The sequence below is a fragment of the Saccopteryx leptura genome, chromosome 5, assembly GCF_036850995.1.
Source record: "Saccopteryx leptura isolate mSacLep1 chromosome 5, mSacLep1_pri_phased_curated, whole genome shotgun sequence".
Lineage (NCBI taxonomy): Eukaryota > Metazoa > Chordata > Mammalia > Chiroptera > Emballonuridae > Saccopteryx > Saccopteryx leptura.
In genome coordinates, this window is record NC_089507.1 from 103,174,668 (window position 1) to 103,201,393 (window position 26,726).

Below are 26,726 nucleotides of genomic sequence, written 5' to 3' on the forward strand. Positions count from 1 at the left end.
TCTAAGGCTTCACCTAAAATACACCCTTGTCCTGGATGTAGCCATAATGTTCTATAAATACTTTCTCTGTTTTTATATTTGTTTAATGCTCTGATTCTGTGGCCAGTGTAAGCCTCTTTAACCTTAACCCAGCTCCATAAGATGGACCATTTATCATTTTCACTTATTTTATTTAACACTTAGGTTAGTAAGCGAATAAATAATTTTCGATGACTGTTAAGTAAATTGGCATATTGATGTCTCCTGCTACAAGAAAATTGGCCCAGTATTTTCAAAGTGGTCAGGTGGTGAGTGCAACAGAATAGAAAACCTCTCTCAACCATCCAGGACACTCGCAGGTTCTATGCTTCTTTCTGCCATTAACTCACTGCACTAATTACTTGGGTGGAATATAAATATGGAAACAGAAGTTAAAATTCTTCCTACTTAATGGGAATGAAGGGAAAGTAACCAAAGAACTGTATACAGCAGGGGTCCCCAAACTTTTTACACAGGGGGCCAGTTCACTGTCCCTCAGACCACTGGAGGGCCGGACTATAAAAAAACTATGAACAAATCCCTATGCACACTGCACATATCTTATTTTAAAGTAAAAAAACAAAACGGGAACAAATACAATATTTAAAATAAAGAACAAGGAAATTTAAATCAACAAACTGACCAGTATTTCAATGGGAACTATGCTCCTCTCACTGACCACCAATGAAAGAGGTGCCCCTTCCGGAAGTGCGGTGGGGGCCGGATAAATGGCCTCAGGGGGCCGCATGTGACCCGTGGGCTGCAGTTTGGGGACCGCTGGTATACAGCATCTGGATTTTAGCCTTTGTTGCTGAGAAAAAAAAAATGGCATTATCACTGATAACAAATCTTGGTAATTCTTGTTTCCATTCTCAAATTTTTTTCAAGATAGAAGCCCTAAGAGCTGTCTGATCATTTTTGAAAACAGAAGAATTTTAAAGAAAGTGCAAAGGCAAAAGTCATATTTCTTCTTGTCCTCCCCCATCAACCTTCTCCATTTTAGTGTTCCAGGACTCACCGGAGACTCTCGGACGGACGCAGCAGGATGCCTCCTGTGCTTAGTAAGCCTTCTCTGTCTCTGTAATGTAAGGCTTACTGGGGTGATACCTTTACCTGCAAAGTCCTTTCTGGAAGGCCAGGTGACATTTATACAATATCAGAGGTAATGGTTGTTCCCTAATTATGCTACTTTCTCTTTATAAAATTCATGTCAGGACTGAAGGTGATGAGGTACCATTAATTTCAGCGGTAACTCCATTTCCATGGGACTGGCCTTCTTAGACCCCAATGTGTCTCAAACCTCCTGAAGTTAGCATTGTTTGGCCATGTGACATAAGCAAGCGAAAGGTGAAGTACAGAATACAAAGACAAATTTCATATTTTAGGAGTCTCCCCCTTTTTTTGTGTGATAGGTGTTTCACAGATTATCTCATTGGCTCCTCTGTATATAACTTTTCTTATAAATAAAAAAAACTGGGGCTCAGGAAGATTCAGTAATTCACCCAAAGCCTTATAGCTACTACGGGACAGAGCCGGAAATCAAACCAGGACCCTATGACACCAAGGCTCCACTCAATCTGCCATACTAGACTGCATCACACAAATCCTTGTCAGTGGCAAACATCTAGTCTTGGCACTAAGACTTGGCGAGGTCCCCTAACATCTGCAAGCAGCTCCTCATTTGCAAAAAAATGATCTATATACCCACCTTTAATTGCTAAGATCCATCCATCTGAAATGTTTGACTTGACTGATAACCCCCAGATCTCATCTGTGCATGGTTCACAGACTGCACTGCACATCTGGTGTGACTTCAGCCCTTTCTACTCTGCGGTACTCGAGGTCTCTGCTCTCCTGCCAAGATCTGCAGGCTACATCTGTGCTACTGGTCACTCTGTAGTTACTCTGTTAGAAAACACTCAGCCATCCCAATAAAGGGGGATTGAGAAGGCAGAACACTGCCCTTCATTGTGCTCAGTTCCAACCCGGTTCTTGTCCTCACCACTCTCCCTCTTTTCTTCTCTCTCTCTCTCTCTCAGCAACAGAGAAAGAAATCTTCAATATTTATTGGGGCAGCCAGTGGGAGCAGAGAAATGGGTAAGCCCATGCTTCTCAGCTCAGGTTGTAGGTGTATTGCCAAGTGCCAGATCCACACTATTTGGTTTCCTAGTTCGCGTTCATCACATCTATAATACACTTGTTCACAGGCATGTGGTGAGAGCATAATTGTGCATTTTATGGTTATGAATGGCACAGCCTGGCAACTTTCCGATTATTATTTCCATTCACTGTCATGCACTATCAATCTAATTCCCCATTACACGCTTTTTTTTTTTTTTTTTTTTTTTTGTGTGTGTGCAGATGCGCACGAGAGAGAGAGAGAGAGAGAGAGAGAGAGAGAGAGAGAGAGAGAGACAGGGACAGGAAGGGAGAAAGATGAGAAGCATCAACTCATAGTTGCGGCACTTTAGTTGTTCATTGATTTGCTTTCTCATATGTGCCTTGACCAGGGGTTCCAGCCGAGCCACTGAACCCCTGCTCAAGACAGCGACCTTGGGCTTTGAGCCAGCAAGCACGGGGTCATGTCTATGATCCCATGCTCAAGCCAGCAACCTCACTCTCAATCTGGAGAGCCTGCACTCAATCCAGCAACCTCAGGGTTTTGAACCTGGGTCCTCAGCATTCCAGGTTGACTCTCTATCCACTGTGCCTGGTCAGGCTACATGCCATTTTTTCCTCATGTATTCCTCACCCATCAAGGACAAAGAAAGGCAGAAGCCCTGTGAAGAAGGCTGCATCACCAGAAGAACAGGCTGATTTCGATGGAATTAGGGAGTTTCAGCCTCAAGTTAGGGGGATAGCTTTGGGCTAATTTGAAGTAAAAATTTTTGTTAAAAGGTTTAGTACTTTGCATTATTTCCAAGATTTCTGGCTCCAAGGCTGGCAAGGTTTTATTAACTGTGCAAAAGGGGTCATACCACAGTATGAACTAGGAAAAGCTCGGAAACAGGAGGACCTAACAGGTGACACTTCACATTATATAACTCGGGACTTTCAGATTTCTAAAGACACCTAAATATATCAGTGTGGGAAATGTGGAGTGAAAGATTTGCTCAGTGTTTTACTCATTCCAGCAGGATCTACTGAGTGCCCATCATAAGCAGAGGGTTCAGTGCTGTGAACATTAAGTGAACAGAAAGAATGTAGTGACCACGTATTGGCAAATAACTGCTAGTAAGAGAGGAGCAATAAGGTGCCCGCAGATGTAGTCTGAGTTTGGGGAGAATGGTGCTCAAGTACAAATATTCTTGATTGTGGACAACTAGCTTCTTCTTGTGATGCATCATAATGTAATCGGAGCTCCAATTTAAAAACAAAAACCCCAAAAGCAACATAGATAGAGACCTGGCTTCCTAAGAAGCTAAATCCTACATGCTGAATCTGAGGTAGCTCTGCTTGAATATTTGCAGAGGGCTTACTTAGTCCAAACAGAGGCTACCAGCACATTGCTTCTTGATTATTTGGTAGTAATAAGGGCACGACACTGAACCAAAGTCTTCAAATTCCTTCTGACAATCATAGCCTTTATTCTTAGTAGCAATTTCTTTCTTCAAAATGTATTTCTCTTTTGGGAGAAAATACCTAATTTCCACTGATACAACTAAGAATTGAAAACACACACACATACACACACACACACACACACACACACACTCAGCAGCACCCAAAATAAGCATGAATGTAATTCACTAAACAGTAGAAACAACTCGGATCATCTTCTGAGAATGACATAATGATATTTTTAGGATAATGCTATTAGTGGTGATACAGGCTGCTTCAAATATCAGTGTATGCCTAAATTATTCCTTATAACACAAAGACATGCTGACCCCACAGGACAGAGGAAGGGCAGCAGCTGATGGATACAGGGAACCAAAGGAAACTGCTGTGGGGAGAAACTCTGATAAGCCAGATTTATGCTGATTCAGAAAACTTCGTACAGAAGAGAGTATGAAACCAGCAAGCCTTTGAGTACAGTGGTAACCCTGAAGCCCAGAGTTCCAGGAGCTGTGAACCAGCTCTTAAGATAAAATGGGCTGGGAAAAACAAGCAGAGAAATGGAAACCACTACCAATACACTTCGGTCTGATGATGGCTGGAATGAACTCCATAAGGCGCAATACTCAAACCTCACCCTTCTCCAACAGGCTTGACCTTGAGTGGCCACTTTCCCAAGAGTCTTTCAGTCAGAATTTGCTTATCGCAGGAAAAGTCCAAGTATCTATGTATCCTACAAAACCGATGGAGGATCTTTTCTCTTCCTTTTTTCACTTCAACTCCTGACTTTTAAGAAACATTCAATGTCTTCTTTTGTTCCTTTGTTCTATTTTCAGAGAGTAATGGACAGCAAAGAATCAGAAAGGGATAAGGTGGAGCGCACGCACAACCAGTGTCCTCAGTGTGGGCTGCGGCACCTGCTGAGCCTGTCCAGGTGAGGCAGCTCCCCTTCCTCTCCTCCTCTAGTCCAAAAACGGTACAATTTTTAGAACTTAGGTCAAATAATCATTGGAAAATCTTTATCCCATAGTTTCTTTATCCCATAGTTTCAGATGTCTCTGAAATCACTTTGAATTGAGATGCTGGAACTTTCCACATTTAATAGATCTAAATAGAAAATTTCTGCCACAGATATAATTAGCAAGTCAGGTGCTATCCACAATACAGAAGGTATGCATTAAGTCAACGAATCCACTTATACACTCTGATATTATGTAGAGTGGTTTAAAATAATTCTATCAGCTATTTAACAACATGTTAACATGTCTAGTTCTCATCTTAAAATATTTCAATGGAAATTCTTCAGATGCTAAACTGTTCCTTTTTAAAAAAAATATTACATATGCAAAATATCTAAGAACAAAGTTTTAGATCTGAAAGCGTCCCATCATTTTTTTGGTCATTCAGTTTGTCAGACTAAATGCAACTCTTATAACAGATAAGTATATGGCATATGAATAGACACACAGGCATCAATAATGTGACCATAAGGGATGTATTTATGCGGTCAAGTCAGTAAAGATCTTTGCTAGAGGAGGCCTTACTATTCCCCACACTTACTAAAGGACAAGACCCCTCTATACCAAAGTTCCTGTATCTGTCCTCTCATCCCTGCCTCTCCCATCACAAACTGACCACAGTGTTTTCAGTTCATCAGGGTTGACTCAAGAGCCCTTCTTTCACACCCTTGGTGTATGCACTATCCCACACAGCTTTTTCCAAATTCTCAAGCAAGGACTCGTACTTGGCTTTGCCTTTGACCTCAGACTATGCCTTTGCTGTTATGATAAAATGGAGCAGTGTAAACACCTGGGATGCAGTTCCCATGGGTTACAAAATCAGCAACTCACTGGACCTCAAGGGGGTCTCACTTTCCCCAACAACAAGATATGCTAATAGTAGAAGCCACGTGCCAGGTTATCAAGGGACTTGGCAACATGTCTACAAATTACACAGAGACCATGTGTCATAAATAACAAGTCTTATTAATAAAATTAGTCCAAGACAAAGGCCAAAAAAGATTATAGTGGTCCAAAACTGCAAAGGAATAGGCAGACGAACGTTCCACTAGCCTCACTCCAGGATGAAACTGGTGTTGTAACTAAACTTAAGAACAATAATCCTGAACAATCAACTCATGACTGAATGAAGAGAAATCTGTAACCGAGGATTCACAGAAGATACCACATCAACAGACTTGTAAGAAGGGCAGAGACATAAAAAGGGCTGCTCCTGTTCCCAGGAGCCAGCATTGGCTGAGGGTCCTCAGAGACATCTCAGCTGCAGGAGAGGTCAGCCCTTAGAGGTGTGGGTTCTAAGCCCCAGACCAAGTGCCTCATCCCAGAGCACCAAAGCCTAGAAAAGTTGCCCACACAGTATTTGGTGGTGAAAAGAGGCAAGGTTTCTATTTGCAAGAAAGAGACGGGAGTTCTCAGAGATGCAGGCACCTTCTTAAAGGGGCAACACAGAAAACCTCATTCACAACCATTTACCCTGGGCTCTGGCAGAATGAGGGCTGAGAGGTCTAGAGTCACATGAGGAGGGTGTGAAATTGGCATCCCTAGGGAGAGACACAGTGGGGGACAGCCACCAGAACCCCTCTGCTGAATCATTCTCTAATACTGGAGTTGCCACCTTTCTTGGGTAGAGCAATACCCTCTGTGTGGCATCAGCCTTGGGAAAACCAACTGCCCACCTTTGGGAATTTCTCTTGCTCCATCCTACAGAGATTGGGCCCTGCTGAGAAGGGCCAGAAAGCAGGGGGCTGAAAAGACTCAGGGGTGACAGTGACTCAGTTGTCTGGTGTTGAGATCAGAACTTTCCTCCTTACTTTCCTGAGAATATAACTGGTACTTCCTACTCACAGGAGACTTAGTAGAAAGTGTCTTGACTGTGGGCAGACCACATTTCTGGGTTTCAGAGGCCACACCCACTGAATTCCTAGTGACCACATCCTATGGGGGCCCTGGAGTGGGAACCTCACCCTACCACCTTTCCTGATGCCTGGTTAGCCCAGGCCTCTATACTCTACCACATATTTTCAGAGGTCAAGCCTAACAAGCAGCCAGCAGACAGACAGCATGAGACAAGTCTCAGGGAACCTTGCATCTTTTGCTGACTTGCCCTCAGACCCATTACTGGTAAAAGCTAGACTAAGTATGCAGCTTGGTCCTTCCATGTGCACCTACACCCAGCAGAGGCAGCCACAAACTCTGGATCACTTAAAGCTCCCAAACGGTTGCTGAGGGCCAGTCACTGGTAGAGTCTTACACTGGTCTGCACCAGTTTCCCTCCTAAGAGACCCAGAACAAACACAACCAGTAGTGGGTGTCAGACCACACCAACATTAGACTCAACCAGCCACACAAATGGCACGCCCAAAGGGGGAGACCAACAGGCACCATATCCTGCTGAGAATAACTATGCCCCATGGGATAGACAATGCACAGCATCTAATACACATGATTAAGGTTGATTCTTAGTGCCAGTGAGCCTGAAGGGTTAACTCCACCCATGAGAAGGGCAATAGTATTCAAGACTCACTTACAACTGGAGGGTAAATACGACTCTCAAGAAACATTCATAGAGCCAAGAGCTCAGGTGGCCTAGGGGTGAATAGCACTGAGCTCACCTTCTTCATACAGACATTGCAACATATTTGGAAGTCAGAGCAGAGCTACTTAATACATAGACAAAATAGGTAGACAAAGAAATATAGCCCAAATGAATCAACAAGAGAAATCCCAAGGAAAAAAGAATTAAATTAAATAGAAGCAACCAAACAACCAGACACAGAGTTTAAAATAATGGTTATTAGGATGGATGCTCAAAGATCTTAAAAGTAAGAATGGATGATCAGGTGGTGGTGCAGTGGATACAGCATCGACCTGGGATGGTAAGGATCCAGGTTTGAAACCCCAAGGTCACTGGCTTGAGCGTAGGCTCACCAGCTTGAGTGTAGGATCACTGACTTGAGTGTGTGGTCATAGACATGACCCTAAGATCGCTGGCTTGAACCCAAGGTCACTGGCTTGAGCAAGGGTCACTGGCTCTGGAGCTCCCGGTCAAGGCACATATGAAAAAGCAATTAATGAACAACTAAAGTGCCACAACTATGAGTTGATACTTCTCATCTCTTTCCTTGTCTGTCTCTGTCTCTGTCTCTCACTGAAACCATAGAAAAGAACCAGTCAGATATGGCAAGTACAGTGTCTGTAATGAAGACTGCCCTAGAAAGAATCAACAGCAGGTTGGATGAAGTGAAGGATCAAATCAAACATATAGAGGAAAATGTAAACATACGCAGAGAAGCAGAGCAGCAAAATGAATAGAGGCTCAGAAAGCTGAGGAAACTCTAAGAGACCTCTGTGACATCGAATGAAACAATATCTGCATCACAGGAGTTCCTGAAGGTGAAGAGAACAAGGGATTGAGAACCTGTTTGAAGAAATTATAGCTGAAAACTTCCCTAACCTGGTGAAGGAAAGAGTCAAACAAGTTCAAGAAGCATAGAGAGTACCATTAAAGATGACCCCAAAGAGGCCCACATTAAGACGTATCAAAATTAAAATGCCAAAGATAAGAGACAAAGAAAGAATACTAACAGCTGCAAGAGAAAAGCAATTAATTACCCACAGAGGAGCCCCCATAAGGATGACATCCAACTTCTCAACAGAAACACCTGAGGCCAGAAAGGATTGGCAAGAAATACATTTATTTTCTATTGAGAAAATTAAATATAATTGGGTGACAATTGGTCCATAAGAGTATATAGGTTTCAGGTAAACATTTCTATAGCATTTGAGCTATTGATTATATTGTATACTCATCACTCAAAGTCAAGTCATTTTCTGTCACCGTATATTTGTCTTTCTTTTCTCTCTTCTCCCTACTTCTCCCCCAGATAACCACTTCACTTTTATCTATATCCACAAGTCTCAGTTTTGCATCCCACCTATGTGTGAAATCATATATTTCTTAGCTTTTTCTGATTTACTTATTTCACTCAGAATAATGTCCTCAAGGCAAGATGTAAAGTGATGAAAAACAAGAACCTATGACCAACACTACTTTATCTAGCAAAGCTATCACTTAAAATTGAAGGAGAAATAAACAGTTTCCCAGACAAAAAAAGGCAAAAGGAGTTCATTATCACCAAACCAGGGTTGCAAAAAATGTTAAAGGGCTTGATATAAGAAAAGGAAAGGAAAAAAGAAATTGAGAGAAAGAGGATTATAGGTTTACAGAATAAAATGGCAATAAATAAGTACATATCAATAATAAGCTTACATGTAAATGGATTAAATGCTCTAATCAAAAGACATAGGTAGCTGAATGGATAAGAAAACATGACCCATATACATTAAGTCTAAAAGAGACCCACCTCAGAACAAAAGATACACATAGACTGAAAGTGAAGGGATAGAAAAAAATATTCCATGCAAATGGAAACAAAAACAAAGCTGGAGTAGCAATATAGATATCTAACAAGTCTTTGAACAAAGGCCATAATAAGGGAGAAAAAGGTAACTACATAATGATGATGGGAGCAATTCAACAAGAGGATACATTGTAAACACCCAATACAGGAGTACCTAAATACATAAAGCTGATTTTGATAGACATAAAGGGAGAGATTGACAGCAATACAGTAATAGTAGGAAAAAAATTTTTTTTTAAGTAAGAGGAGGGGAGATAATGAGACAGACTCCTGCATGCACCCTGACAGGGATCCACCCAGCAATCCCCATCTGGGGCTGATTCTCGAATCAACTGAACTATGCTCAGAGCCCAGGCTGAAGCGCGAATGAGTCGAGCCACTGGCTGTGGGAGGAGGAGAGAGAAAGGAGGGAGAGAAAAGCAGAAGGTCGCTTCTCCTGTGTGCCCTGACAGGGAATCAAACGTGGGATGTCCATACGTGGGGCTGCCACTCTATTCACTGAGCCAACTGGCCAGGGCCATTGGAAGGAAATTTTAACACCCCACTGATATCAATGTATAGATCCTCCAGACAGAAAATCAACAAACAGCAGTCTTATATGACACACTAGATCAACTGGATTTAATTAATATCTTCAGAACATTTCACCCCAAAGCAGCAGAATACACATTCTTTTCAAGTGCTCATGGTACATCTTCTAGGAGAGACCACATGTTAAGACACAAAACAAGTTTCAATAAATTTAAGATTGAAATCATATCAAGCATCTTCTCTGACCACAATAGCATGGGAATATAAATCAACTACAATAAAAAACTTAAAAACATTCAAACACTTGGAGGCTAAATAGCATGCTATTAAACAATAAGTAGGTTAACAACGAGATCAAAGAAGAAATCAAAACTTTCCTTGAGGCAAATGAAAATTAACACACAACAACCCAAAATTTATGGGACACAGCGAAAGCAGTCCTGAGAGAAGTTCACAGCATTACAAGCATACCTCAGGAGGTCAGAAAAATATCAATTAAGCAATCTAACCTGCACCTAAAAAACCTAGTAGAAGAACAACAGACAAAGCCCAGAGGAAGAAGGACGAAAATAATAAAAATGCGAGGGCAAATAAATGACATAGAGGCTAAAAAAGCAATACAAAAGATCAATGAAACCAGAAGCTGGTTCTTTCAAAAGATAAACAAGGTCCTGGCTGGCGGCTCAGTGGATAGAGTGCCAGCCCAGTGTATGGACATCCTGGGTTTGATTCCCGGTCAGGACACACAGGAGAAGTGACCATCTGCTTTTCCTCCCCTCTCCCTTTTCTCTCTCTTCCCGTCCTGCAGCCAGTGGCTTGCTTGATTGGTTCAAGTGTGGCCCTGCACACTGAAGATAGCTCCGTTAGAGAGCATCAGCCTCAGGTGCTAAAGATAACTTGGTATTTGAGCATTGGCGCCAGATGGGGTTGCTGGGTGGATCTCAGTTGGAGTGCATGCAGTAGTCTGCCTCATTATCCTTCCTCCTCTCACCTAAAACAAACTCAGCAAAAAAAAAAAAAAAAAAAAAAAAAGAGAGAGAAGATCCAAATAAGTAACATTAGAAATGCAAGAGAAATAACAACTGACATCATAGAAACACAAAGGATTGTAAGAAAATACTATGAAGAAAATATACGCCAAAAAATTGGACAACCTGGGTGAAATGGATAAATTCCTAGAAACATACAATCTTCCAAAACTGAATCTAGAAGAATCAGAAAACCTGAGCAGACCAATTACAACAAATGAAATTAAAACTGTTATCAAAAACTTCAGCAAACAAAAGTCCTGGACTGGATGGCTTCACAGGAGAATTTTATCAAACATTCAAAGAACTAACAAGCTATTCCAAAAAAAATTCAAGAGGAGGGAAGATTTAAGAGCTCATTTCACAAGACATGAATTATCCTAATTTCAAACCAGGTTAAGACACTATGAAAAAATAATAATAATAAAAAGAGAAAGGAAAGGAAAGAGAACTACAGGCCAATATCCCTGATAAGCATAGATGAGAAAACTTTCAACAAAGATTAGCAAATGAGATCCAGCAATACATGAACAAGATCATACATCATGATCAAGTGGGATTTATTCCACGGAAGCAAGGCTGGTACAATATTCACAAATCAATAAACATCATTCATCACATAAACAAAATGAAGTATAAAAATCACGTGATCATGTCAATAGATGCAGAAAAAGCATTTGATAAAATCCAGCACCCATTCATGATCAAAACTCCAGCAAAGTGGAAATAAACGAAACATAGCTCAATAGAATCAAGACCATATATGACAAACAAGACATACAACATCACATTCAATGGGCAAAGATGAAAAGCAATCCCCTTAAGATCAGGAATAAGACAAGGGTGCCCCCTTTCACCACTCTTATTTAACATAGTATTGGAAGTCCTAGCCACAGCAATCAGATAAGAAGAAGACAAAAAAGGCATCCAAATTGGAAAGAAAGAAGAAAAACTGTTATTATTTGCTAATGACATGATATTGTACATAGAAAACCCTAAAGTCTCTGCCAAAAACTACTAGACCTGATAAATGAATTCAGCAGAGTTGCAGGATACAAAATTAATATTCAGAAATCAGTGGCATTTTTATATACCAGCAATGAACTGTCAGAAAGAGAAATTAAGGAAACAATTCTACATACTATAGCAACAAATAGTCAAATAAATTACCTAGGAATAAATTTAACAAAGGAGCTAAAAGACTTGTACTTGGAAAATTGTAAAATATGAAATAAAGATATCATCAAGGAAGATACAAACAAGTGGAAGCATATACTGTGTTCATGGATAGGAAGAATTAACATAATTAAAATGTCCACACTACCCAAAGCAATCTATAGATTCAATGCAATTCCTATTAAACTACCAATGGCATAGCCTGACCTATGGTAGCACAGTGGATAAAGCACCCACCTAGAATGCTGAGGTTGCTGGTTCAAAACCCTGGGCTTGCCAGGTCAAGGCACATACAAGAAGCAACTACTGCAAGTTGATGTTTCCTGTTCCTGCTCCCTCCCTTTCTCTCTCTCTCTCTCTCTCTCTCTCTCAAAAATCAATAAATAAAACCATTAAAATACCAATGGCATACTTCACAGATCTAGAAAAAATACTCCAAAAATTTATATAGAGCCAGAAAAGAACCTGATAACCTCAACAATCCTGAAAATAAAGAACAAAGTGGGAGGGATCACACTTACTGACATCAAGCTGTACTACAAGACCAATGTAATCAAAACAGCCTGGTACTGGCATAAGAACAGGCAAAATGATCAATGGAACAGAACAGAGAACCCAGAAATAAACCCATGCCTCTATGGTCAATTAATATTTGACAAAGAAGGCAAGAGTAAACAATAAAGTAAAGATAGTCTCTTCAGTAAATAGTGTTGGGAAAATTGGAGAGGTACATGCAAAAAGTGAAACTAGACTATCAACTTACACCATTCACAAAAATAAAATCAAAATGGATAAAAGACTGAAATGTAGTTCACAAAACCATAAAATTCCAAGGAGGAAACATAGGTAGTAAACTGTCAGACATCTCTCGTAGCAATATTTTTGCCGACATATCTCCTTTGGAAAGTGAAATAAGGGACAAAATAAAGAGGACTAGATTAGACTAAAAAGCTTTTGCATAGCAAAATACAACATTAATAAAATAAAGACAACCTTGACTGGTTTGCTGAGTGGTAGAGCATTGGCTGGGCATGTGGATGTCCCCAGTTCGATTCTCAGTCAGAGCACACAGGAAAAGCACCCATCTGCTTCTCCACCCCTCCCCCTTACCCTCTCTACCTTTCTCTTCAACTCCCACAGCCATGGCTCAGTTGGAGCAAGTTGGCCCCAGGCACTGTGGCCTCACCTCAGGTGCTAAAATAGCTTGGTTGCTGAGCAATGAAGCAACAGCCCCAGATGAGCAGAGCATTGCCCCATAGGGGGTTTGCCAGGTGGATCCTGGTTGGGGCACATGTGGGAGTTTGTCTGTCTGCCTCCCTGCTTCTCACTTAAAAAAAATTTTTTTAAATAAATCAAAGACAACCCACTCTATGGGAGAATATATTTGCTGATACATCTGATAAGGGGTTAATAATCAAAATATAAAGAACTTATAAAACTTAACACCAGGATGAGAATTCAATTAGAAAACGGGCAAAGGACCTGAATAAACATTTCTCCAAAGAGGACATATAGATGGTCAATAGGCACCTGAAAAAATACTCAACGTCAGTGATCAGAGAAACGCAAATTAAAACCACAATGAGATATCACTTCATACCTATTAGAATGGCACTCATTAACAAATCAGCAAACAATAAGAGCTGGCGAGGATGTGGAGAAAAGGGAACCCTCCTACACTGCTGATGGGAATGCAGACTGGTGCAGTCACTGTGGAAAACAATATGGTGTTTCCTCAAAAATATAAAAATGAAATTGCCTTATGATCCAGTTATCCCACTACTAGTAATATATATATATCCTAAGAATCTCAAATCACTAATTCAAAAAAAGACATGTACACCCATGTTTATTGTTTGTAATAACCAAGATCTATAAACAACCCAACTTTCCATCAGTGGACAAGTGGATTAAAAAGCTGTGGTATACACCATGGAATACTACACAGCCATAAAAAATAAGGAAATCTTACCTTTTGTGACAGGATGGATGGACCTGGAGATTATTATGCTAAGTAAAATAAGCCAGGCAGAGAAAGACAAATATCTTATGATCTCACTTATATGTGGAATCTAATGAACACAATAAACTGAGGAACAAAATAGAAACAGAGTCACAAGGACCAGATGGACAGCTGTCAGAAGGAAGGGGGAAGAGGGGACAGGATTGTAAAAGGTGAGGGATTAGCCAAAATCATATATATATATATATATATATATAACATAGATACAGTAACAGAGTAGCGATAGCCAGAGGGGAAGGAGGCTGGAGGTAGGGGGAGTGAGGGCGAAGGGGGAATTATGGGGGTGGAAAGAGCCCTTGCATGGGCACGGGGGGCACAATACAGCGTGTAGAGGGTGTTATATTGACTGGGACCCTTGAAACCATGTCACCACAATAAATTAAAAATTAAAATTAAAAAAATTTGTAAAGAAAAGATTATAGCAATAGCAGGGGGGCAGATCATACTTGGTCAAAATGAAAGAGGGTAGAGACATTTTCTGATCCTCATTTCTACTAACAGGGTTCCTCTTTAATACGAGAAGAGTTTCAAGTTTTTGGTTTTCTTTTTTTTCTAAAAGGTTACTTCTACCCCCACAACTTTACAATCAACTGTTACTTCATTTCAAGTTGTCTGGAAGCAATATTCTATTCATTGACCAACAGAGGCGGATTTAACGGGGGGTGCATCAGGTGTGGACCCTGGGCCCTGACTTCTGAAGGGACCCACAAAACCCCAACTTTACACTTTTTTCTAATGTAAGGGGCCCAATATTTTCTTCTGCATCTGGGCCTCAATCGACCTTAATCCGCCTCGGCTGACCAGACAGTATAATGTTGATTTCATAGTACAAATATTGTTTCCAATTAAATTAATTGTGCTATTTAACCTCTCAGGACCAAATGGATTCTAATCTACTCGCATGAGGACCCTCCTGTCTGTTGTACTTTAAGTAAAACCAAATTTCATTTGCACCAGAACGGATCCCTCATTTAACAGAAGTGGCCCATACCCTGACACTCCAGCTTACAAGAGACAAGTGACACTTTTGAGGATCAAAGTCAAGATTTCCGCTGATCTGGAGATGTGCTCTGCTGGCCCTGCCCAAATCAGACTCCAATGTAATGGGGTGAAATTTAATGAATGAACTTCAAGTAATTTGAAGACCATAGGCAAAACAATGAAATGTGTCCTCCCATGCTCTCCCCAAAACCCACTTTGTTGCACATCTTAAAGATGACACAGTTCTTGAAATATAAGTGCATTTAACGCCTTAGGTACTTTCCCCGGGGTCAGGGGTGGCTTCCCTGGGTGAAGTAAGAAGTTGGCTCCTGGCTCTCTGGTGCTTTCCCACAAGTCACACTCATGCTTTTGGAAAGGACCAGGCTAATCGGATGCAGAGGTGGAAGGGGGATAGGCATAGCTGTTCAAAAGTCCATCAGGTAAATGCAGATCAAGTCAGCCCGGCCATACACCCAGGGCAGCTCCAAAGTTAAATAGGCTGTTTAACCTGAATGGCTTGGATTTAGAAATATGCCTGCCTTAGGTGTTCTGAGTATGCCTTCCATCAAAAGCAGTGAGGATTCAGACTGAAAGAAGCCAGAACAGCAGCAGCCACCGCTGTCTCTGTTGGGACAGTCCATTCATTCAGAGGGGAGAGAGAGCTTCATCCATTCATGGTGGGGTCAGGAAGTCTTTTCTGGCACTGGATGGCCTTTCTTAGGGAGTTGAACTTCCCGGGGAGCTACATGGCTGCATCCTTCAGAATGAGTATGTCTATCAAGTAACTACTGCCAGAGTATTACTAGTACAGCCATTCCTTGGAAATTCCGCAGAATTTGCTTGAATTTAACAAGCATTTGCTCTGCTAACAAGGCATTGGGAAAGGTACTTGAGTTACTGATTCCACATGGGCAGCCCAGACAGCTTTCAAAGTGCAGTACTGGTTGGTTAATCTCTTCTAAATGCAATATGCACCTACCTTTGGGACGCTGCCTGCAGTACAGAAGCATTGCGTGGGGTCATTCTTCAATGACCACGTACTAAAGGGGGTTTCCTCCTCTCCTCCTCCCCTATCTTTCTGCATCAAACTTGCTGCAGCCATTTGGGATGTAAGGAGTAGTCCATTTTGGCAGTTCCCCGGCAGCCGGCCATCAGCCGCCGGCCTCCCGCCACCCTTGTCAGAATTGCTCCCTCTTGCACCCAAAGGGCACAATTCGCCTGACATTTCCACAAAAACGCTTTTTGTCTTTTGGGTGTTTTTAGTCCCACCTGGTCTGCATACAGCAATGCCCTTTCCTTTCTCCCTGGGTAAATTCAGAAAATTTGGTGCCAAAGGAAAGTGCCTGCAGGGGAGGAGGAAGATTGCAGAAGGGAGTACAGTGCGGGCCGCACGTGGGGTGTGGGGTTTGCACTGAAAAATGTCACATCCGCGACATGACATATTCTATGCCCTCCGTTAAGAAGTGTCATCTCCCTTTCATCGGTCCAGCGTTTAAAAATGGACACAGAAGTGATGCATAGTCAATAGCCTCCCTGCGATCCCGGCTGGGAAACAAAGACACATTACCTTTTATTTTGTCGCGCGTCCGAGGGAGCCGAGGAACTTCACGTTTGCAGCGGCGGAGCCACGGAAACCCGCGTCCCATCCGCCCTCGGAGCGCAGGCCCGTGGCCTACTCCGCCGCATCCGCGCCCGAGGCGCCCGCCTGCACCTCCGCCGCACCCGCAGCCGCCACGCCGCCCCACTGCCCGCGCCCGCCGCCGGCCCTGCGTCAGCCCATCGCCTGCTCGCGTCTCTACTTCCGAGCCTGGCCGCGCGCCAGGGCGCCCCGCCGCCGGCCCGCCCCTCGCCAGCCGAGCCGGGCCCGCCGCATGGTGCGGGCCCTCCGCCCCTCAGCCGCGCCACGCCCCCCACGCACACGGATCGCGCTCGCCCCGGCGGGCGCGGCCCCCGCCGGCGGGGGCCCTGCGGGTCCTGTGCACGCCGGGCTCCGGCAGGTCCAGCCCCGCTCGGTGAGCACCGGACAACAATGAGCGCCCCGCCCGCGCTCGGCCTGCGCGGCCCGGTGAAGCCCGGGAGCCCCAGTCGCTCCAGGCTGGCCACGCACACGCAGGGCCGAAGTTAGGTTCTGAAGGAGGGAGGCTGTGCGGGAGGAAGAGAAGGGAGTCTGAAACGGACGCATCCCCCCCTCCCCGTTACACACACACACACACACACACACACACACACACACACACCACCCCCTTTGCTAGCCTAATTTTCTGGAATTTTCATCTCCCCTCAACTCTTTGGAATTGGAAATTCCTGCGAGACAACCTAGCCATGGGGCTATTATCAGTTACTGAGGAAAGGGGAAGACTTCCATTTCCAGAAAAAAAGGAAGTGGGAGAAGACCTGACAAGTGCTCTTTCCAAAAGAGAGAAACTCAGAGAATATTCCTACCAAGAACAATAACTAAGTTCACATGGCATATCTAAATATTTATTGCTTCAGGAGCTCGATTTGCCCTAGACACATTTTTTTTTTCATGAATTGTCAAAACAGTTGATAAAGGGTGAAGTAGGCAAGGACACCGCTTAGCTAAGGTGCAAAAGCTAGCTTGTCTCAGGGGTAAATCTTTCTGTGGTGGTGCAGTGAAGAGATTGTGGACCTGGAATGATGAGGTCCCGGGTTTGAAACCATGGGCTTGCCGGGCCAACGCACATAAGCAAATCAAGTAAGGCAACTATGAGTTGATATGATACTTCTTGCTCTCCCCACCCTCTCCTCTCTCTGTAAAATTAATAAATAAAATCTTAAAAAAACAAACAAACAAAAAAAAACAACCTTTCTCTAGAACAGGGGTCCCCAAACTTTTTACACAGGGGGCCAGTTCACTGTCCCTCAGACTGTTGGAGGGCTGGACTATAAAAAAACTATGAACAAATCCCTGTGCACACTACACATATCTTATTTTAAAGTAAAAAAACAAAATGGGAACAAATACAATATTTAAAATAGAGAACAAGTAAATTTAAATCAACAAACTTACCAGTATTTCAATGGGAACTATGCTCCTCTCACTGACCACGAATGAAAGAGGTGCCCCTTCTGGGTGTGCGGTGGGGGCCAGATAAATGGCCTCAGGGGGCCGCATGCGGCCCACGGGCCGTAGTTTGGGGACCCCGTCTCTAGAACTTACTCATTGCTGAATTTCCCAGCATCCGTGCATTCATCATCCATCCAGTACTCAAGGGAGAGATTGGCTCTCTTCTCACCATAGTTGAAAGAGACCCTGGCAGATCTACCACTATTATTTCCAGGACACTGGCAGGAGTGAATTTTACAAACTTTGTAATATAAAGAAATCTCGCAATCCTATCTTCCAACTGATCTTTCCAGAACAACACCCATTGTGTGTTCTTCTCTAAAGATCTCTGAAGAAAATTTTTGACAGTTCAAGAGATCTCACAGTCAATAATGGGAAACTGCGTATACAGTTAGAGTTGGAAGAAAAGGTGAATATGGTTAGCACTTAACTATCTTCCTTCAAGCTGTTTTGTGGGTTTTTTTTAGGTGAGAGGTGGGGAGATAGACTTCCGCATGCACCCCGACCAGATCTACCAGGCAGCCCCCATCTGGGGCAGACACTCAGACCAGCCAAGCCATCCTCAGGGCCCAAGGCTGATGCTCAAACCAGTTGAGCCACTGGCTGTGAGAGTGAAAGAGAGAGAGAAGGGGAGATGGAGGGGGAAAGAAGCAGATAGTCGTTTGTCATGTGTGCCCTGACCAGGGATGGAACCTGGGACATCTACATGCTGGGCCAAGAACCAATTAAGTTTTACTATGGTTTATACTATACAGTACTATGTACCTTTTAAATCATGCCATTGTTCTGGAAAGTTCCTTAAGAGCAGCCCATTGTTTGACTATTCCAATAATGCCTGGTGCTGGTTAATCTTTGTAGAGAAGTAACCCTTGCCCTACCATACCACCTTGCATCCAAGTGTCTCCAGCAGCCTCCTAACTGGGTCTTATGTCTGAAATGCATTCTCTACACCAGCTGGAGTGACTCTCCTAAAACTCAGATCTGATCATCTAACCTCTTTTTTTTTTTTTTTTTCAGAGAGAGACAAACAGGAAGGGAGAGAGATGAGCAGCATCAACCATAGTTGCAGCACCTTAGTTGTTTATTGATTGCTTTCTCATATGTGCCTTGACTGGGGGGCTCCAGCCAAGCCTGTGACCCCTTGCTCAAGCCAGGGACCTTAGGCTTCAAGCCAGTGACCTTTGGACTCAAGTCATCGATCCTGGGGTCATGTCTGTGATCCCACGCTCAAGCCAGCCACCCCATGCTCAAGCTGGTGACCCTGCGCTCAAGCAGGAGACCTCAGGGTTTGAGCCTGGGTCCTCAGCGTCCCAGGCTGACGCTCTACCCACTGTGCCACCACTTTGTCAGGTTGATTATATGACTTTTTGCTTAAACCCACACTTCTTTAGATGGCTGGAATAGCCTGAGCAACAAGTCCTCCTTTATCCATCCAGCTTTATCTTTTGCCATCTGACCCCATCAGTGTCCCGTAACCCACTACCCCCAGCTCCATAACCCTCTTCCAGGATCCTGTATTCTAGGCTCCCATTCATCCTCATCTTCTTGTTAGCCAGCGGCCAATGACTTTAGAAACAACTCACATGATGTCATTGCACAACTTAACCACTGTTGATGGCTTCCCTTTGCTCCCTCCATATTTGTCACATGTTAACCTCCCTGTCCCTCTCTGCTTTGTTACACAGGCCACCTTTCTGCCTGTAAATAACTCTTTTTTACTCTTCGCTTTCGTATTTCTTGTTCTTCTTGGCCTGAATGTTCTTCTACCCTCACAATTTTACCCTCTGTATAGCTGGCTCCTTGTCATCCTTCAGGGTTTTAGCTCAAAGGCTGTCTACTAAAAACCTTCCCTGCTCAACGCATGGGAAAAGGCCTTTTCCAGGCACTCTGTCATTGTCCTGTTTATTTCCTCCTTAATGCTTAACCACTATGGGTATTCACAGCTACATGATCAGGGCACAGAACAATTTCAGACTGCCTGGGCTTGACTCTTGCCTCGGCCATTTTCTCTGTACCTCACTTTTCCCATCTATGAAATGGGAATAAGAATACTGCCTTCCTTATAGGGATGCTATGAGGATTAAATGAATCAATATATGTGAAGCACTTAAATAGGGCCTGGCTATAGGCACACAGGCCCTGCGAGGACCTTTATGTGTTTTATTCTCATTGTACCTAGGCTAGTATCTTTTTACCCCCTAAGCCTTTTGTGTTTGGCACCCAGACACAGAATAAAAAAACTTATGGGAGAAAAACTTTATTTGTAGAATTTAAGAACTAAGAGAAATAGGCCATGACAAAACTTAGTGAATGAGATAAAATTCAAACTAAATTTATCCGGAAGTTAATGAAAATATAGAGAAGGCCCTGGCCAACCAGCTCAGTAGACGGAGCATCGGCCTGGTGTATGGACATCCCAGGTTCAATTCCCAATCAAGGCACACAGGAGAAGCGACCATCTGCTTCTCTCCCCTCTCTCTCTCCCTTTTCTCCCTCTTCCCCTACCATAGCCAGTGGCTTGATTGATTCGAGGGTTGGTCCCGGGCACTGAGAATAGCTCACCTGGTCCAAGTGTATCATCCTCAGGTGCTAAAAATAGCTCAGTTGATAGCATTGACCACAGATAGAAGTTGCCAGGTGGATTTTGGTCTGGGTGCATGTGGGAATCTGTCTCATATCTCCCCTCCTCTCACTTAAAAAAAGAAAATATATTCTCTGTTTTACCAGTTGTGATCCTTAGAGTTGATGGATGACAAGCAGTTTTGCCAGTCAGAATTCTGTAAGGGTCTGTTTTCTGATAGCAGCCAATGCCACCACAGAGAATGCAGGCAGTTACTTGCAAAGGCATAAAGAATCAAAAGATCCTTGCAAAGTGCTGGTCCATCTGCCCACCCTGACATACAGTTGTGAGGGAAGAATACAGTTTCCATTTACAGCTTCAGTTTGATACTTTTTGAAGTTTAACTGAAAAAAGAAACATAGGAGGTTGGTTTCTGGACATGTACCTTTGTGTTTTGCTTTCACTGCTTGGAAAATTTCGGGGAAAAAAAATACTTTTCCTTTTGTCCTTGTAGAGTTCAAGAAGGGTTTCAAGCCTGAATACCCTGGGCTCCCCTTGTCTCTCTCACACACACAGAGTTAGGGAACTCTGTTTTGAAAAGAACTCAACTCTCAAAGACATATTGTTCAAAGCACTCTGAGGCTTGGGAATTGGGGGGTAAAAAGGGATGGAGAATGGGCACAGCACCCCCAGAAGAAGAAAAGAGGCAACATCTGTCTACATGCCTCAAGAGGCACCTGCTAGCTGATGGGCAGCGTGCGGGCTCTGGATGGGGCACTAACTTCTAAGAGGTTTGTCTTAGGCAAAGGAGCTTGGGGTGGGGCCAGGAGGGACGACATCTGTGGCTTTAAAATGGATCTCAAGTCCATTTTAAAGACACTGAGCATCTCAGTGGATTGATAACAAGAGATCCCTTTTCTGCCTTAAGGTACAATGAGAGCTGGGGGAGAGGAAAGAGTGAGTGAATTCTTGCAAGCCTCCAGCCTCCTTGATGGGTGAAAATGTAATCAGATTTAACTGGGTTCAGAGGACAAAATTAGTGTAATGTTTTTTATGCTTAAAGTTGCATATCAAAAATTATGTGCTCACACCTGACCTGTGGGGGTGCAGGGGATAAAGCGCTGACCTAGAAGGCTGAGGTTGCCAGTTAGAAGCCCTGGGCTTACCTGGTAGAGGCACTTACAAGAAGCAATGGCTGCAAGGTGATGATTCCCACTTCTAGCCCTACCCCTTCTCTCTCTCTCTCTCTCTCTCTCTCTCTCTCTCTCTCTCTCCTCTCTGTAAAAAAATAATAATAATTATGTGCTCGATACTAATACAAAGTACTAGGTTCTTAATTCTGAAATCTAAAGTCATAGATTTACTGACAAGTTCTGGACAGCATGTGGGAGCAATTAAGAGGAGATTCAGCTTGAATCTTTGTCAGTGTAACTTTTTTTTTAAGTGAACAACAGAGAGAGCGAGCATGAGAGGGGCAGACAGGGACAGACAGGAAGGGAGAGAGATGAGAGCATCAACTTATAGTTGTGGCACATTGGTTGTTCATTGATTGCTTTCTCATATGTGACTTGACCGGGGGGCTCCTGCTGAGCCAGTGATCCCCTGCACAAGCCAGCAACTTTGGGTTCAAGCCAGTGCCCACGGGGTCATGTCTATGATCCCACACTCAAGCCAGCAACCTCGGGGTTTTGAACCTGGGTCCTTAGTGTCCCAGGTCAATTCTGTATCCACTGTGCCACTGCCTGGTCAGGCCGGAGTGTCACTTTTGGTGGGAAAAAACAACAACATAGCTCTCACTTGTGACTATATTATCTGCCTTGCTGATGACAGGTGCCAGCGTGGGGGTAGATCTAAGTCAGGGCTGCATAATCCCTTCCTAGGAGCCAGTGACATCAGACAGCCCTTGACCCTTGCTATTAAGGCCTAGTGTGACCTGGAGTCCCTTGACTTTTCGGTACCCATTTTTTCACCTTTAGAATGGGCCTGATAATAATCTCTCCAGCCTTATGAAGACTATGGATTCAACACATAACTATTTCCAAAACCAGGCAATTGATAACAGCTGATAGCTAACATTATTTGAGTACATACTCTGTATCAGGCACAATACTAAGAACTTTCCAAACATCACTTAATTGGCATAGCCCAAGGTCCCCTGAGATGGGAACTATTTTTATCCCTTTCTACAGATGAGGAACCTGGGATTTAAAAAAAGTAAGCAACATACTGAAACAACTCTGTTAATCACATCTGAGTCCAGAATCATTCTTTTGAGACCCTGAGCATCACTGCCCGTGTGTGGGCTACCATGTAGTAGACACATGAAATATGCAGGCAGTCCCAGTGAGAATGGCCACAAATTTACTTTATGTACAACTGTTAGTTATAGAATGAATGAAGCACAGCTGGAGTTGGATGGCACCTGGGAGGTGACAGTAAGTTATATTGTTAGATTAGTTCCTAACCTGAGCCATATGGACAAAGATTTATATGCTATTTTCTATCTTTCTAGAGAATAACACTGGCATCCTTCCCTTTTAGACTCTAACCAGTTTCAAGATAAAGAAAGACCCCTTTGGGGCAGGTTATAGTGTTGGACTGGTTTTAAGTAAACCCTATTCTATTTTTATACCCAATTCTTTTTCTCCATTCTCCCCAGTCAGTTAAAGGCCAATGATGAATTACTTCAATCAAAAAGAAGGAATTCCTGCTCCTCTCACGACCTGAGTAAGTATTTAAAACCGTCGTCCCAGGGGTAGAGGAAGAACTCATTTAATAGCTGTCTTTTATTTCATTATTTTTTAAAATAGCAATGTCATTTTTTAATGACTATGTTTTATAATCTTGTTATGTTCCCATTATATTAGATTATTGCTTATCATTCTTTCCTGGTTGGGAATCATGGTTTAGACTGCCTCAACTCATGGCAACAGAAACCCAGGGCAAATCTTTCTGAAACACAGAGAAGGATCAATCAAAACACCACAAGCTAATTAATGTAATTTGGAGTCCCTGGGAGCAGTTTTATTACAGTGAACACCATAAAATTGGTGTTCATTACAGGTGCACTCAAGTACGTAGGTTAGCTCTCTCTCCAAATCTTTTCTGTTTATTTACTCAGAAAACATATTAATAACTAGTTAACACTTAGTTGGCGCTTACCAAGTGCCAGATACTGATTATGGGCTTTACATACAACAACTTATTTAATCTTCTCAACAGCCCTTTGAGGCTGGTACTATTAGTAATGACATTGACAGGGGAGGGAATGAAAGTACCGGGAGAGGTTTTATGACCCATCTACGGTCCTCCAGATGATAAGTAGGCAACAGCCCATTATCCAACTCGGGCAGTCTGACTTCAGAGTTTGCTTTGTTAATCCTCACTCATCTTCCAACTGACAAGTATTTGGAGGCATCACATGCCTTATAGTGCCTAGCACAGTGTCTACCAGCTGGAACTCAGTACTCATTATTTATTTGTTTACCTTTTACCTCATTATAAAAGGGGAGCTAAGATGGAAATATACTGCTCACAAAAATTAGGGTATATTTCAAAATGAATACGAAGCAATAGAATATCCTCTAATTTTTGTGAGCAGTATATTTGTGAAATTGAATGAATAAATTTCAGCAAATATTCCCTTTTCGACTATAACTATTATTATGAGTGTGAAGTCTTCTATGCAGGTGACATCAATCAATCAACCTCTCAAGGAAGTAACAAGACTGTATTAAGATCTGGAAACAGCTCAAATGTCCATCAGTGGATGAGTGGGTTAAAAAGCTGTGGTACATATAAACAATGGAATACTATGGGGCCATGAAAAAGAAGGAAATCTTCCCTTTTGCAACAACATGGATGGACCTGGAAACTATTATGTTGAGTGAAATAAGCCAGGCAGAGAAAGAAAAATATCATATGACCTCACTCATTTGAGGAATCCAAGGAACAATGAGAACTGAGGAACGGAATTAAGACAGAGGGGGGATCAAAGGGACCAGAGGGAAAGAGGACAGAGGGAAAGGGGATGATAGGATGGGATAAACCTGAAGGGAAGGGGGGAGGGCGTTGTAGGGAGGGGAGAAAGGGAGATGTTGAGGGGAATATGGGGGAGGGGGGATGCATTCGGGGTGACCCTAGAATCTATGTAAACACAATTCACTAAATAAAAATTAAAAGAGACTGTATTAAAATGATGGGTCAGTGTGGGAGGAACGGCTCCAGGATTTAACAAACACAGGCTCCTGTCCCGTAGGGAGAAAAGGCAAGTCAGTTTCTTGGAGGTTAGATGGGGCTGGAAGCTGTCATGGAGTGACACCTTGTGATGGGATGATTTCTCCTGCCACCAAATATGAATCACACCTACCTCTAAATTATAATGGCAAAGAATTTGTTATAATCCATGTTATAAACAAGGTGAGTTCAGTGTAGCATATTTCTAGGGTTCCGACTTCACCAAATAGGAAGCTGGCTAGGCTATTTGTTGAGATGGGGATTGGATATACAAGATTAGATAGAAGTCACAAAGAGATTGTGAGTGGAAGATTTTAAATGTTGGGGATTTCCAGTGGCAGGCTTCCCCCAAATATGCCAAAGTAACACAGTGATTATTTTGAATTAAAGTTACTTAAAAAGCGGCTGGTATGAAAAGGGCACTCTGAAACTCCTTCTGTCCCTCTGAGAGCAAGAAATAAACTTTCATGGGCAAAGTACCCTTCCTGCACCAGGAGGAAAGAGAGACATTCTTATTACCAGAGATAGAGAACTCAGGGCAGAGAAGCCTGTATAACAAACCTTGTTACCTTTTACTAATTTACTATCCAAAGCACAAACTCTACCTAGATTCCTTGCTAATTAAGCACCCAAACCTAAGTTTCTTTGTCATGTCAAATACTCACAAATTTATTGTTTCTTTGCATAAAAAGTATAAAAGTTGCTTGTTTTGGTCATTTTCTTCAGGTCCTCATTTTTATGAGACCTCCTTATGTATGTATGTAATTAAATTTGATTTTCTCCTATTATGCTGTGTCATGGGCATTTAGTTCTTAGACCACCCTGAAGAACCTGAAGGGTAAAGAAAAGCTTTTTCCTCCCTAACACTATACACTTAAGACATTTGAACCTAGAGAAATTGATGAGATTATCTAGAAAAGAAACTCTAGGGAGAAAGGAGGTCTTGGGACCTGCTCTAAGACTGGTTCTCAGACATAAGCCGGCATCAGGATTACTGGGAAGGCTAGCAAAACAGATGCTGGGTCTCACCATCTCGTGCCCCCTAGAGTTTCTGGTTCATACATAGCTCTGTGTTAGGAGTGTAAGAATTTTCTTTTCTAACAAGTTCAGGTGAGGCTGCTGCTGGTCGGATTAGTACCACTCTCCTACCAGTAGGTCTTCACTTTGCTCCAGGCACCCTGGCCTCCCTGTGGTCCTCCCTGGTTCTCAGGGTGTATCAGGCCCCAGGCCTTTGCACTTCCCCAGGTATCGGCAGGAACCAAGCCTGCCCTTGTTCAGGTCTCCAATCAAACATGACTTTACTAGTGAGATCATTTCTGACCATCTTTCTTTTGTTCTTTTTTTTTTTTTTTTTTTTTTTTTTTCAGTAGAGAGGAATGGAGCTAAGTTTTATTTCTTTATCATAACTGTCACTCAATTTTTAGATGCCAAAAATCGCAGTGACCTATGATCATTTCCTTAAAAAATAGTAAATCCTCCCTTTCTGTCGCTGCCCTCTCTCTAATCTCTTCCTTGGTTTATTTTTCCTACTGTCCTTATCACCTTCTCACAGACAATATAGCTGTATTTTACTTATGTGTTTGTTTATTACCTGTCTCTCCCAGGAGAGAAGGGATTTATGTCTGTTTTGTTTATTGCTGACTCTCCTTAATCTAGATCAGTGCCTGGCACATAGTGAACATTCAATAGATATTCATTAAAAGAATAAATAAAATGAATGAATATCCTCACATGTAGAATTGTAGTTTTAAGAATTTAATTCTGATGGAAACTCTTCCTAATTGGTGACTTCCGTATCAAAAATGAAATATAACCATGTTGCTTCATTCTGGAAAAAAAATCTCCTTTGCACCTGGTGTAAAGCCAAAGGTCCTTCCTTGGCAGGTATATATTCCTCAGTAGGTACTGGTTGGGACAGGGGCATGACAGGGAATAGACTCTGCATGATCCCTGGCCTCCTTTGCTTACTCCTTAGGTATAAACAGGGACCTCCTGCCTGTCCAGCCTTACTACACACTCTTCCCTGCTGGCATGTCTCTCCCCCAACCCCCAGCAAATGAGAAACTCATGCAAGTCCCTGTTGATTC

The 26,726-nt window shown here is 42.7% G+C and overlaps 1 protein-coding gene across 7 annotated transcripts in view; it reads right to left on the reverse strand.

The window, feature by feature from the left end:
- FRMD4A (FERM domain containing 4A) overlaps positions 1 to 26,726 on the reverse strand; it is a 673,627-nt gene that overhangs the window by 245,844 nt on the left and 401,057 nt on the right. Inside the window, exon 1 of one of the 7 annotated variants that reach the window (XM_066384152.1) lies at positions 16,323 to 16,588. The exons of the other annotated variants lie outside the window; for them this stretch is intronic. The gene's annotated coding sequence lies outside the window, so the exon portion shown is untranslated. Of the gene's footprint in view, positions 1 to 16,322; positions 16,589 to 26,726 lie in introns of those variants that run through there. 7 annotated transcript variants of the gene reach the window in all.